Genomic DNA, 13,976 nt, shown 5'->3' with positions numbered 1-13,976 from the left:
CTTTGCATATTAGTGTTAACTGTGTAGGTTTATGCTAGTTGTTGTACGTGTTAGTGTATTTCTGTGCTGTGTTGTAGTTACATTTGTTGACGCGAACGAACAAAATTTTAGGTCAGCAAAGATGACAGATATAGTGAAGATAGTATTTTACTATGGTTTGGGTAGTATCCGATCAAATGAGACGGGAGTTGATCTGAGTGAGTTCAAATCGGTAGAGATGGATTTGACTACCCCTAGAACATGGACAATTGAGGAGGTGAATGACTGGTTGATAGAATGTTTCGGGCTTAATCCTGAAGTGCACACAGTGGGTGTGCATGCATTGTGGACTAAGTCATTATCAAATATTTTCTGGTATCTGAGGCATGTAGATGATACCTCAAAGTGGGTGAGCTGGTTAAAAGGGTCTGAGAGGAGAGGAACTAACCCTGTCGCCTTAGTTCTTCCGGTGGCGAAGGAGGTAGCGCCTCCTGAAGGAGGTTACAGTGCAGGAGGTGGTTACGAATCAGGCCAGAGCAGTCAAGTACCCGGCGGTGGCAGTGGTTACGAGCCTAGACAGAGCAGCCATGCGGAAGATAATTATAGTGGTCAGGCTGATGGCTACATTGGAGAAGACGGTGATGTTGATGGTGACGAAGAAAATGGATACATGCAGAACCAGATGGAAGAGGAAGATACAGAAGGTGAAAGTGATGCTGATGATTCCGATGAGTCTGATTTGAGGAGGAGGTGCCTAATCCTGGCAGATGGAATCAAGACTTTACGTCTGCAATGACAGTCAACGATGGCCGTAGGGGCCATGTTTCCGTCGAAGCGACATATGCAGGATGCAATAATTAAGTGGGCAATGGCGACTCAAAGGTAGCTCAAAACAAGTGTATCATCTGGAAAATACCTGACGATGGAATGCCTGGACATCAGGGGCGAACCTTATCCCAAGGGATTCAAGGCTCCACGAGACGTCCAGAAGTACGACCCCTCCCTCGATTCGGGGGTGTGCAACAGAGCATCACCTGGAGTCGACGATGGCTCCCTTCGCGGGACTCTCAAGGAGTGCCCGACGCCCGAATCCTACGACGACTCCATGACACACTCAAGGACTACTGATGGAGATATAGCCCACATGGTCTATCACCAGAAGGACTCGCTTGGGCGACAGGGCTAGGGCCAGGGGCCTGACTTAACTCGCCTGGGCCGGCTGGATCTGGAGGTAGCCTAGGAGAATAGCTACATGGCCCCATTAGGCCTGTGAGTCGCTAACAGGCTCGTACACTTTAAACCCTAACCAAGGGTGCTCATATAAACACGCGGCATGGAACCCTAGACCGACGATTCCACCTTCATACTACCTTGCGAGTCACCATAGCCGACTTGCAGGACCCCATTGGAACTCTCCAATCAATACAGATAGCAGGAAGTAGGCCTTCTGTTCTCTTGAAGGGCTGAACTTGGGTAAACCCTGGTCTTCGTGCAATCTCGATCCGTAAATGGCTACATTTCCCTAGCTCCGCAACTCTCAAATGCTACCCTTGTAGCACACGCCGTGGACATATCCATGACAGTGTATACCAAGAAAACCCAGTGTGTACACTGAATCCCAATGGATTGTAAACTATGGGACAAAAAACCTGATAATATCAAGCACTCGAGCTTTATTATTTATTATAACATGAGAAACGTTGTTGTAATAAAATAAAACGTACAGAAACGACTATACAGAGACAACAACATAGCAGTAAAACAAACATGCATGACAAGAGCATGCAACTCACAGGAGAGTGATTACTCGTATCTTACAATAACCTTAAACTGATTGGCCTTGGGGCGTCTGTTACTCTTGGACCTGAGCTTCTCCTGTGCAAGGATCAGTGAATCGTTGTTTCTCTTACCAGTAAGCTGCACCTGTTTAAGGTTTTTCAAGTGCTCGATGCCAACAATTCTCCTCCCTCTACCCTCATGAAATGTCACCGAAAGCTCCTCGAGTCTATCCATGCATCCTCTCTCGAACTGGCACTAGTGGAAAATGATGCTTTTGCACCGGTTGGTAAGGGCCATATGCACCGGATGCCCAACCGGTGCAAAGCATCCGGTGCAAAAGGCCTACCCCTTTTGCACCGGTTCAGTTGCGAACCGGTGCTAAAGGGGCACCACGTGGCGGCTGTCGGGCGCCCGAGCGAGAGGACCTTTAGCACCGGTTCGTAATACGAACCGGTGCTAAAGGGTCTGCCGCGGCAGGAAAATGTCCCAAAACGCTGCCGCGGTAGAACCCCGCTACCGTAATTTTTTTTCAAATTATTTTTCAATACTTCTTTTTTTCCTTTTTTTCAGAATTTCTAATATTTTAGTTATTTCACAAGTTTAGTCTCTAACTACCCTTATCTCTAGTCTAATTAGATACTCGTGCTTAGACTTCCCGCTCGGTCACCCATCCTTCCACTACTCTAGCACTAGCACGCTTAACTTCCAAGTTCCTTTCCATCCCGTATCCAAGTGCTTCGCGCGCATGTATGTGATAGTAGTATCGTATCAATCCTATTAACATATCGGTCGATGTCATATTTATTTATTGTTCGAATTTCAAATAATTCTTTTAATAAACAAAAGTAATGATATAATAATAATCTTGAATAAATAAATAAACATTAACTTTATAATTTGTATTATTTTTAATTATTTCAATTTTTAATTTTTTTTTGCCAAACCTAAAACCTGAAAATTTGAAAAACTTATAATTTGCAGAGTGTAATCTTTATGCAGGATGCAATTATTAATTTTAATTTTGAAAAATAAAAAAAATATATAAAATCCTAAATTTCTAGAAAAAACTAAAATCTTCCTGCTTTCATATTTTCATTTGGAATTTTGAGAATCTAAAAATCTTTCATATTTTCCCACGATGATTTTGATATATTATACGTTTTTTTTCGACGTCGTATGCAAAAGTTAATGCGGTTTTACCATTTTTCAAACTTTTTTTGAAAAAAAAATTGAAATTCAAATTTGTTAATTTTTCCTAATAGTAGGTTGCGTAACATACAGGAATCTCAAAAGATTTTATTTTTTGAATTTTCTATCATTTTCTTTTTCTATTTTACAGTGTTAAAAAAGGCGATCCACAGGGGGGGAGGGGGGTGGAGGTGCGTGGGGAGCAGAAAAACCTTTTGCACCGGTTCGTGTTACGAACCGGTGCTAAAGGGTAGACCTTTAGCACCGGTTCGTGTTACGAACCGGTGCAAAAGGGTTCGCGGCTGACGCCAACCCTTTTGCACCGGTTCGTGTTACGAACCGGTGCTAAAGGTCCCGCACGAACCGGTGCTAATGCCCCCTGGACGTCCAGACCGCACGAACCGGTGCTAATGACCCCTTTAGCACCGGTTCGTGCCAAATCCGGTGCAAAAGCTTTTTGGAGGACAGGATAAAAGCCCTTGTTTCTACTAGTGTGGATCACTTCAGGGTGGAAGCAATAGGTTGAACACAAAGAAAGGGCCCTCAACACTGGCAACCGGTGGGTACTACGTAGAACAAGTGTACTATCATGGATGCAAGCCCGCCACAGCTTGATGTTCTGTAGACTGGGCAGCTTACAGAGGATGCCGAATATGTGGTCACCGCTTAAGTTTATCCAAACACCTCCAAAGAAGGTAAGATGTGATAGTGTGCTCACCCAGTGTGGCAATTTTGTGATTTCTCCATCGATGAAAAGGTACCGAAGGAGCCGTGGCGGCGAGGGCAGTCTATCGAGAAAATCCAGTTTGCCTTCGCAGGTCCCTAAGCGTCCAATGCCGAGAAACCGAAGGGAGTATAACTTGCTCAGGGAGAGGGCAACCTCTCGGAGAATCTTCGGATCGCCTTTTTTGTCAACATGCATGTGGTCGTTAACAAACAAGAATATGTGACGCAGTTGTCCTAGTTCACCAAACTCTCGAGCAACATCAACATTATCTATCTCTGCACGCGCCACCTCGCGCAACGCCTTCATTTTAGAGAGCCCCTTGGGAAGCGTCCACCAAATCATCCATTTTTTCCTGTGGGACAAATCCATGCGCTCAACTTTCTCTAGCGTTCTCACTGTTTCTGGCAGCTCGTGAAGGTTTGTGTCACGCACATCAAGAACTTGCAAGTGCTCTAGCTCACCGACTTTATTAGGCATCACACTGATATCGGTACCCTTTAAGCTTAGGAACTTTAGGAGGTACATCTGGCAAATAACCACCACATGCTTGTTTTCAAGGCCTTGGCAGCCTTCAAGATCAAGTACCCTCAGCAGGGTGAACTCCCTCAAGCGATCAAATAAATTCTTCCCATTGAGCTCAAACATGCTCAGCGATCGGACATGTTGCATGTCCATCCGCTCCATGCTATGCCTCCTCTCATGTTCTATCCCTTGGATGGAAAGGCGACGAACCCTGTCATAAAATATCCCGTCATAGTGCCCACCTACTAGGCTAACGAAGTTAGCCTCCAGGGATTTCGACACCATGACCTCAAGCATCATGTCATGCACCCGACACACCTCAATCCTTCCAGCGTACCCCCAAGAGGATGCTGGAATAATCATGCTCCTACTCACCAGCTCATCAAAGTAGGATTTTGCAACCTCCAACAAAGTCAATCCCCGCTTATCCTCAACCAATCCTTCGGCGACCCATCTGTACAAGAGCCTATTTTTGTTGATTTCGTAGTCCTCTGGGAAAAGGCTAAGATACAGCATGCAAGCCTTGAGGTGATAAGGCAGGTGGTTGTAACTGAGTGTGAGTATTTGCCCCATCCCCTCGAGGGTAGGGTTGCTCTCCATCTGCGAACCAATTGATTTGCAAATGGTTTCCCACATATCTTTCCTCTCTGGATATTTATAGCTAGCCAAGAGGCTGGCTATGCTAACTATGGCCAAAGGTAGCCCAGCACACTTCTTCAGTATATTGTCCATTGTAACTTCAAGCTGTTCATGAGGAGGAGCATCCATGGTGCCAAATGCTCTTCAACATTTGGATTGAGTATTCTTTGGCCACAGTTTCTATTCGAGTAGTTACGATGATTGAGTATTCTGGATTGAGTGGCTGCATGCGGTAGATGTAATACTCTTCAACACTTGGATCACTGCATTCTTTGGCCACAGTTTCTATTCGAGTAGTTACGATGATTCTGCTGCCGCATTTGTTGTTTGGAAACTTGGAATAGATTGCATCCCACGCTGCTACTGTCCATACATCATCAATCATAATGAGGAACCTGTTTGCATCATTCATATTTGACCATTAGCGAGATCAAATTTCGTGTCCAACAACCGTATACTAAAACTAAGTATGTCGACTTGAAAAATAGTAAGCCGCATGTTTCCCAGACTTCGATGTTATGTTGTACAATACTGTTTTGATCAGTAATGTGAAATAGCACAAAAAGATTTGTCACCGTTTTCTATATATTGTAAATTTAACACAACAACATCTACTGGTCCCTACGGGAAAACAGGGCTTTGTCGTGTTGGAAATATACACGGCAAAGGTGTTTCAGAACACGGCGATGCCTTTGCCATGTGGCGGAGCACGGCAAAGGCCACACGGAGAAAAACGGCACGGCAAAGCACCTTTGCCGTGTGCCTTTCTTCCCGGAACACGGCGTTGCCTTTGCCGTGTGCCTTCCACCCCGGAACACGGCAAAAAAAAAAAATTGACGGAATCCCGCACTAACGGACGGTGCCACGTCAGAAACATTCCATGTGATTTAAGTCACCCATTTGGGTTCGGGGATAAGAACAATCCAAAACAATCATAAGGCATAAAGATAGGAATTATCTAATAATTTACATTTAATTTGGGAGGAAAACACAAGGATCTCACGACGATCATCAAATTATGGTGCTAACTTATAATAGTGTAAAATTATAAAATGATGCCATCTTTGCCCGAGAGTGAACAAATGGAGGTTGAGCTACATGTAGCTTTTTATTTTCAAACAAATAAAATTCGAATATCAAAGTTTCAAAAATCAGAAACAAAAATCTAGGGGTAGCCAATGATGTATACTGATCCCGTAAATCTCAATACAAAATACTTTATATTCTACACACAAAAATGAAAATATCTGACAAATAAGATAGTGTTTGAAATATGCACTAATCACTGTTTGTCAAATTTTGTCTTTGTCCAATTTTGTCTTTTTGTGTAGCCTAGAATATAAAATAGCTCGTACGAAGATTTTACATGTTTGTAATATACATCATTATCTATACCCCTAGAATTTTGTTTAAGATTTTTTTGATATTCTAAAATACAAATTTTGTGTATTTAAATATAAAGGTCTACATGTAGCTCGGCCTCTGTTTTTAGTTTTCCTGCCATGTTATAGTATTCTATATTTGTATACATAAAAACTTTGGTCAATATTTATAGAAAACTACAACATTGTAAATGAAGGGAAACATATAGAAGTATTACACTTTTTCTTTTGACAAGGATGAATTTACTTTGAGTAAAATCAAATCAATCATAAAATAAAAAGAGAAAGAGAAAATATAATAAGTCAAGCCAAACTAGAATGATCGGTTGTTCCTATTTCCATGGTTTTAAAAAATTCTACACTTTTTTATTTTGATGAATTTGGACTTAACGGTGTAGGTTCCATCATATATAAATAATATGATGATTTATTCATGTTATTTAAAATTAGAAGGAACATATATCTATCCATCCGGTTGAGGCGGTAATTCCATATGCCATTATAAGGCCAAAGTTACATGTTTTGGATCTTGGCTTTTATAATGGATAATACAATAATAGAGTAAATTACAGCTGAGGTTCATAGAAATCTTAGCTATCAATATATTGTACTAACATTCATTAATGATAGTCTATCTAATAATGCCACCTATCCACATCTATCCTATTGTCAACGTCAACCCACTAATATTCATTAATATTTGTTTATCTTTACATACAAGCTATCCACATCATCAATTCTTTTAGCCATCCAAATGTCCACATCGTTATTTTTTAGCCGTCTGATTAATGAGATCACACCATCCTAGACTACACAAGTAAATTGTGTGCAACTAGAACATCAGAATTAGTTTCTTCCTTAATTGTCTCAGCCTACCAAGCAAATTGTCTGGCAATTATTTTCAATGATGAAAATCATGTAGCTAATATTTGAAGCATCCATAAGTTTTTGGTGGATCGGCACATCATAAAAGTGAGCGATGGATCCATCACTTGCAGCGTTTAATTTTAATTAATCTTACCAAGGATCAAGAGAGTTTCAGTGGGGTTTAACAAGTTCAAGTTCCTGGTGAAGTTCATGTATCTTGATCTCCTAAATGGACATACACCTTTTTTATTTAAACAAATTAGGAAGATGAAGATACAACTTAAAATTAAGATTTTCATGTTGTTTTTACTTAGGAAAGTTCTTTTTACAAAGGCTAATTTGGCTAAAAGAATTTGGAATTGGAATAAGAAGTGTTTTTCCTATGACCAAGATGAATCAATTCAACATCTTTTTATTTGTTGTCCTCTTCCAAAGATTATTTGGCGCATCGTGTATATTTCTTTTAATATTTCATCACCTACGAGCACCACTAATATTTTCGGGAATTAGTTGACGGGTGTCTCTAAAAATGATAAAGCTAACATCCTAGTTGGAAGGTGCACTTTACTATGGGCTATATGAAAAATGCGCAATAACGTCATATCTAACAATGCAAGGCCTACCTCTTTTATGCAGGTTACCGTGCTGGGTACTTAGTTGATCCGTATGTGGTCTTACCTACAACTTTTTTTTGTGGTCTTACCTGCAACTAATAGAGAAGAAGTACGATTTGGATATTGGGTGCAACAGGTTGAAAAGGGTTGTGCGGGGTTTAGACAACCAGTAGTTCAACTCGCGTTTTGATCACATGTTGATATGTTGATGCATAGGCGACACATGTTTTCTTTTCCGTTTAGACTAGCAAAAATGCCCGTGCGTTGCACCGGGACGCACCGAAAGAAACACATATTTAAACTCTCCAAAAGCATCAATCAAACGCTCCAGCAAGCCATGACAGCCTCTTTATCACCATCGTTGACAGTGGTCAGGTTTTCTCATATTCATGACAAACATAATGTATATCTATACTATTACTCCGATGAAATTTGAACTAAAGCCCAATAATTATTAGGGACGAGAGAGAGAGAGAGAGTACTTAAATGGGAGTAATAAAAAGTGGATTGTTTCTTCTTGGCCAATTACCCACCATGCTACAGGTTAATGAATGTAATGTTTCGTATTAGTGGAGAACCCTCTCCTTCCTTCACTCTCAGGCACCACCCTGCACTCCCCTCCCCGTGCAAGGAGAGGTATGTTCGCATATATGGCAGCATTTTTTAGTATGCTATTTTCCATAATTTTCATGTCCAAAGACACATTAAGATGCCTTTCTCTGAAAACTTGGCATGATTTGAGAGAATTAAACTAAAGTGGAAAACAATTAGTTCAGAAACTTATCTAAATAAGCTTGCCAGTTAGTATTTTGAGTAGGTTTGTGTTGCCATGATTCTCATGGCCCGGTGGAACTCAAGGCTCGGTTGCTATCAACCATGGAGTATATCTTACTGCTTCAAATCCGAACTATTAGCTTCAGTGTGGCTATAACTTCAAGATATGCATTACTCATCTATCAAAAAAACTTAAATTGCAGCAATACGTCGTTTGTTTCACGCATCCAGCTTTTAACATGAAGAAAATAAGGAAGAACTATATTTCTGAATGAGTGGCAAACTTGCATGCATTTCACCGGGAGAAAAAAGTATGCATCTACCTAATTGTCTGGACATAGTTGTGCCGTCATCTGTGCCAGCCAGAGGTTTGCAAAGAAGAAATTGAGATTTATCCCCCACTTTTGTTCTTTGTTTTTTAGAAGTGAAAATGTAGAATAAATAATGCGAAATTGATTTGGGCCTCCAGAATAGTCCCACGAGCAGCCTTCGCAACCTAGCCAAAGAAATATCACTGGGCTTCTATCGGGGAGGTTTCTTTGTTTTGGGTTGCAACCTATCTTAGTTCATCCCAATTTGTGATTTGTTAAAAAAACAATTTATAGTAAGTCTAGTCATTCCGCAAATTTATCTCTCTATATGTCCACTTGTAATGCTCTCCAAAAAATTCCGCTTTAGTTTGTACCGATTTTTTTTTTGCGACGAGAAATCTTGCATTAAGAGAAACATCGAACAGTACAAAGCACCCCAACGAAAATAAAAATTACAATGAAATCCTTGAGATGCCCTTCGTCTTCAACCTCTAGACCATGTCGACGGCGCGCCGCCACTGCCGCTCCTCCATGAGTCAACCTGACATTGTTGGTTGCGGACGGGAAGTCGCCGAACGGGTCAAAAAGACCACATCCATCCCGGAGACGAAGAAGAAGAAATAACTGCCGATGAAGCTCCATGGAGATCCGGAGATCCCCCAGCCAGAAGTCCTCGAGAACCACACCACTCCCACAAGGTTCTCGACATTACCGCCGAGATGGGGCTGAAGTCGGGGAGATTTTATTGGAGAAGACGGCGGCGCCGCCACCTGAGCGCTGCCACACCAAACCTTAACCCTAAAATCGGAAAAACGAAATCCCGCCGACGGAGACGGAGATCCACCCCGCCTCAATGGCCCGGAGGCCACAGATTTGTACCGATATTTTGATGGAAGGACTCTCTAATTTTCAGATTATATAGCACATTTGCATGTGCCTTACTACGGGTTGATTTCACATATTTGGTGTACCGTGCTGGTTAAGTATTACGTTAAACGCTGAAATGTGAAATCCTCCAAAAAAAAACACCTCAAATGTGAGGAATCTTACCAATTAGGTAGTGGAGATCTATGCGCGCGTATCATAGCAACGGACTCGCTCAATTCTGTTATTCCTGTAATCCTGTATACGGAGTAGAATAAGCTGTTAACTTATGCAGGGCAAGTCCCTCTCTCTTGCGTGACTACCTGTGAAAATTCACCGTGCATTGAGTTGGTCCAGATCTGCAACTGCAATTCCGGCCGGTGGTGGAGGGAAGACGCCCGAATCCTGGTGGTTCGGGGCTTAGATCGCTGACCTTGTCGTCTACCTGGTATCGAGGCGGCTCTGTTCAGGGAGGCCAAGATGGATCGCAGGGATGCTTCCATGGAGGAAATAGGAGGCGTGGATTCCTGTTCTGTAGCTTGCACACGATGGTGGCCGGTGTCTGCTCCCCGCCCCCTACCTCCTTTGCATCCGTCCAATCCATCATCGTCGGCAGCGGTCCATCCTCCAAACAGAGCCAGTGCTCAAATCAGTGCGCAGATAGAGTGGCCATCCAATGTGTTTGCCGCTCTGGGATTTAGAGAGGGAGCCAGCCGGCAGAGGCACCCCACGATGGCCTCGTGGAGAGTATCAACAACAGCAGCAACGACCCAGGTGAGAAATCAGCGAATAAAGTTTGATCACCACACGCCACGGCCACGCAAACTCAGATAATTTGATGGTTTGCGGCATCTAGGCGGACACGGACGCGTAAGTCCAGCGAAGCCTCAAGACCCTGGCCTTGACACAGATGAACTCCACGGCGGCGCGGTCTAGGGGATGCGCTTGAACCGCGCCCGGCAGACCGTCGCTATCGCCGAGGGACTGCTCGATATGCTAGCTGCGCTTACCACTGTCAAGTTGTTGGATGGCTGTCATCGCGGCGGTGCACACCGTATACTTCGGTGGCGCTGTCGACCTTGTTTCGCAGGCTTCCTAGAGGATGATCAATATCCGGGACTTCCATGGCAGATAGAAAGCTTGGTTTCTAGCTTACATGGAGATCGAATCTTTGTTGGGTTTCTCTGGGAATCAACGTGGAGACAGCTATAGACAGGTGGACGATATGATGATTCGAGTCCGTATGGAATTCGTACGAAACCATGGACGGACGGATCGGTGCAGAAAAATAATCCAACACTGTCCGGAATTTATTTTACTTACCGGTGGCAGTGGTGGGTAATTTGTAACAACTTTGAGGGTTGTTTTAAGTTGTACGAACGACCAAGTGAGAAACCCTTTTCCTTTTATTATTAGCTATATAGATGGTTGATACATGTCTCAACCTTATGTGACATGTGAGTTGTAATGAAATTTTGTGCTTTAATAAGGTTAATAAAAGGACATATGCATCAGTGAGGCTAGAGGTTTCCCCTATTTCCAAAAAAAAAAATTTAAAAATGTAATCTGGATGGAGTTCAAGAGGCATGAAATTTTGTCAAACCCAAAGGTTGTCGTCAGCTCACGTCATTAGACAAGTATAATTGGTTAAATAAAACTATTAATTAATAATAACATGTACTTTATTTTTATATGTACCTCTTGTTGTTGAGAAGGGCTTTGAGCTTGGAGCCGAGTTGGTCCGCATCCATCATGTCGATGTCGGCCAATGGATCATTTTCCTTGTTACCTTCCTCATTACCTGCTTCCCTCTTGAACATCTGCTGCAGCACACGCTTCAACAGTTCCTTTAGATCCTCCCCCATGTTGAACATCTGAGACACCGACACTTGCGCTTGTCAGTAGAACACTACCTCCACCTGTCGGCACACTTCCATGGCCAATGTTGTTTTTCCAAGCCCCCCAAACCCCACAATGGAGAACACCTTGAGCTTCATGTCACGCTCTGCTCCATTTTCATACACCCCTGCCTTCACCTTCTCCGCAAGGGCATTTGCCTGGTCCTCCATGCCCACAATCTGACCAGTGTGGTCGGCAGAGCGTATGCCTCGCGCGGCCAACGATGCTGCCATCGTCGGGGATGTCGACGGAGACCTTCGCAGCGCCTCCCGGCCGATGCCATAGCGAGCATGGCGGTCGCTAATGGAGACAGCACGCTCGTGGAGAGCCTTGATGTTACCAGCAAGGCGATGTCGAGGGAAAAGTGTCGCAACCAGGCGTTTGGACCATACGAGAAAGCGGTCGCGGGGACGTGACCTAATGCGGCATATGTAGAGGTCGACGCAGTCCTCGGCGTCGTAGGTGAGCTCACGCACCTGCCGCATCCACTCCCGAATGAAGTGGTCCACGGCACCGTCTTCCGCTTCAGTCTGCATGTGCAGTAAGGCGTGCATGGTGGCGAGTTCGTCCCTGAGCTCCTCAATCTCGCCGCCGATGGCCCGGAGCTTTTGAAACTCTTTGCCCACCAGCTGACCTACATTGCTCAGGATGGTCTGCGCTGTGCTATCCATTGAGCCTCTGAAAAAGTGGAATATAATGGTGGGTGAAGAGATCTGTCACAATTCTTTTCAAAATAAAGGATGAGACCTCCCGCCTCTACATTGAAAAGATGCATACATTAATTATGTGATATTTACTGATTATGATCAAGTGTCCTTACACTCTTCGACCACCATAGCTGACAGTTTCCTACCTGCGCTAGCTAAAATATGCGCATCTTACTGCTCAGCTAGATTGATCTTGCTTAACTGGACGATGATCATGAATTCATGATCACAGGATGATCTCGGCATGGTCACAAATGATAACTCCCAACGACACCACCTTTGGCCAGTAGAACATGGGCACGCATGAAATAATGCCCAAAACCATCGAAAACTCTTTATTTTGGCATGGAGTTCTAATATGGGTGTAAAGTGAAAAGACCAATACACAACTTTGGACTGGTATGTTCTTCAGAAGAATGACTATCTCGCAATAAGTTTCCGAGCTTATAGTGCAAACGACCGACATTGAAGCAACCGAACCCACTTTTTTTAAGAACTTGGCTTCTTGTCTAGTCGATCTTGTTCGAGTGACTTAGTGTAACGCCACCAAAGAGAAATGTCACATTAAATCACCAGTTTTGATGAAAATCTAGCGTGTTCACATTCTGCGGGGCGTAGAACAGGGGAGGGGGACATATGAAATCACGCAAGAAACCGTCGAACCCCTTTATTTTGGCATGGCATCCTAATATGGGTATATAAAGGAGATGTAAAAAAGCAATATCCAATACACAACTTTGAAGTGGCACCTCCTTCACAAACTGGGATTCTAGACTAAAGTGGAAAACTTCCATTAGAAGCACATGAACAAACTTTTGTAAGGTCTTGGCTTCTTTTTTAGTCTATCTTGTTCCTATAACTTAGTTTAACACATAAAAATAGCAATGTCAGATGAAATCATCAATTTGTATGAAAAGCTAACGTGTTCCCGCTCCGGTCCCGTAAAATAGGGGGACGCATAAAGTCATGCCAGAAACCGTTGGAAACCCTTTATTTTTGGCATTAAGTCCTAATATGACTATATATGTTTTTTTGTAAAGAGTAAAAGCCAATACATAACTTTTCAGTGGTAGATGCTTCACAAATAGGACTATCTCACATTATTTTTATTTACTTATATTGGAAAACTCCCACTCCAAAGCATCTAAACCAACTTTAGTAATTGAATTAATTTTTAGTTGGTTTTGTTCCTATGACTTAGTTTGACACTAATAAATACAAAAGTCACATGAAATGATAACTTTTGATGAAACGATGGCATGTTCGCGTTCCGAGGGACGCAGAACAGGGGATGCATGAAACCACGCCAATAATCATTGGAACCCCTTTCTATTTTGCACGAGTCTTGATACTGGTATAGAAGGGTGATGCTAAAGATTAAAATCTAATACCAATTTTGAAGTGACACCTTCTGCACAAACTGAACTATCTCGCAAGAAGAGTTTGGTCAATATTCATAATTAAAAAAGGATAAAAGCAAACCTATTAAAAAGGTAATAATTAATAATACTCCCTCCAGTCCATAATAAATGTTGGGGTTTCAGTTCAAATTTGGATAAATTTTAACTAAAGTCCAACACTTAATATGGGATGGGAGGGAGTACCTAAAACTAGATTTTTCAGAAAAAAATAAAAAAAACCTCCAAAAATGGAAAATATGTTTGCCGAGTGTATTTAGGAAAGCACCAGCAAACCATCTCTTTTGCAAGTGCCCCCCTTTTGGC

At 42.7% G+C, this 13,976-nt stretch overlaps 1 pseudogene; it reads right to left on the bottom strand.

Moving 5' to 3' along the window:
* Positions 1-1,782: 1,782 nt before the first annotated feature.
* Positions 1,783-12,289, bottom strand: LOC139831197 (disease resistance protein Pik-2-like; annotated as a pseudogene).
* Between the last annotated feature and the right edge of the window lie 1,687 nt (positions 12,290-13,976).

This window comes from Lolium perenne, chromosome 1 (assembly GCF_019359855.2).
Source record: "Lolium perenne isolate Kyuss_39 chromosome 1, Kyuss_2.0, whole genome shotgun sequence".
NCBI lineage: Eukaryota > Viridiplantae > Streptophyta > Magnoliopsida > Poales > Poaceae > Lolium > Lolium perenne.
The sequence above is the reverse complement of the archived record's forward strand: the minus strand, read 5'-3'. Positions and strand labels throughout refer to the sequence as shown.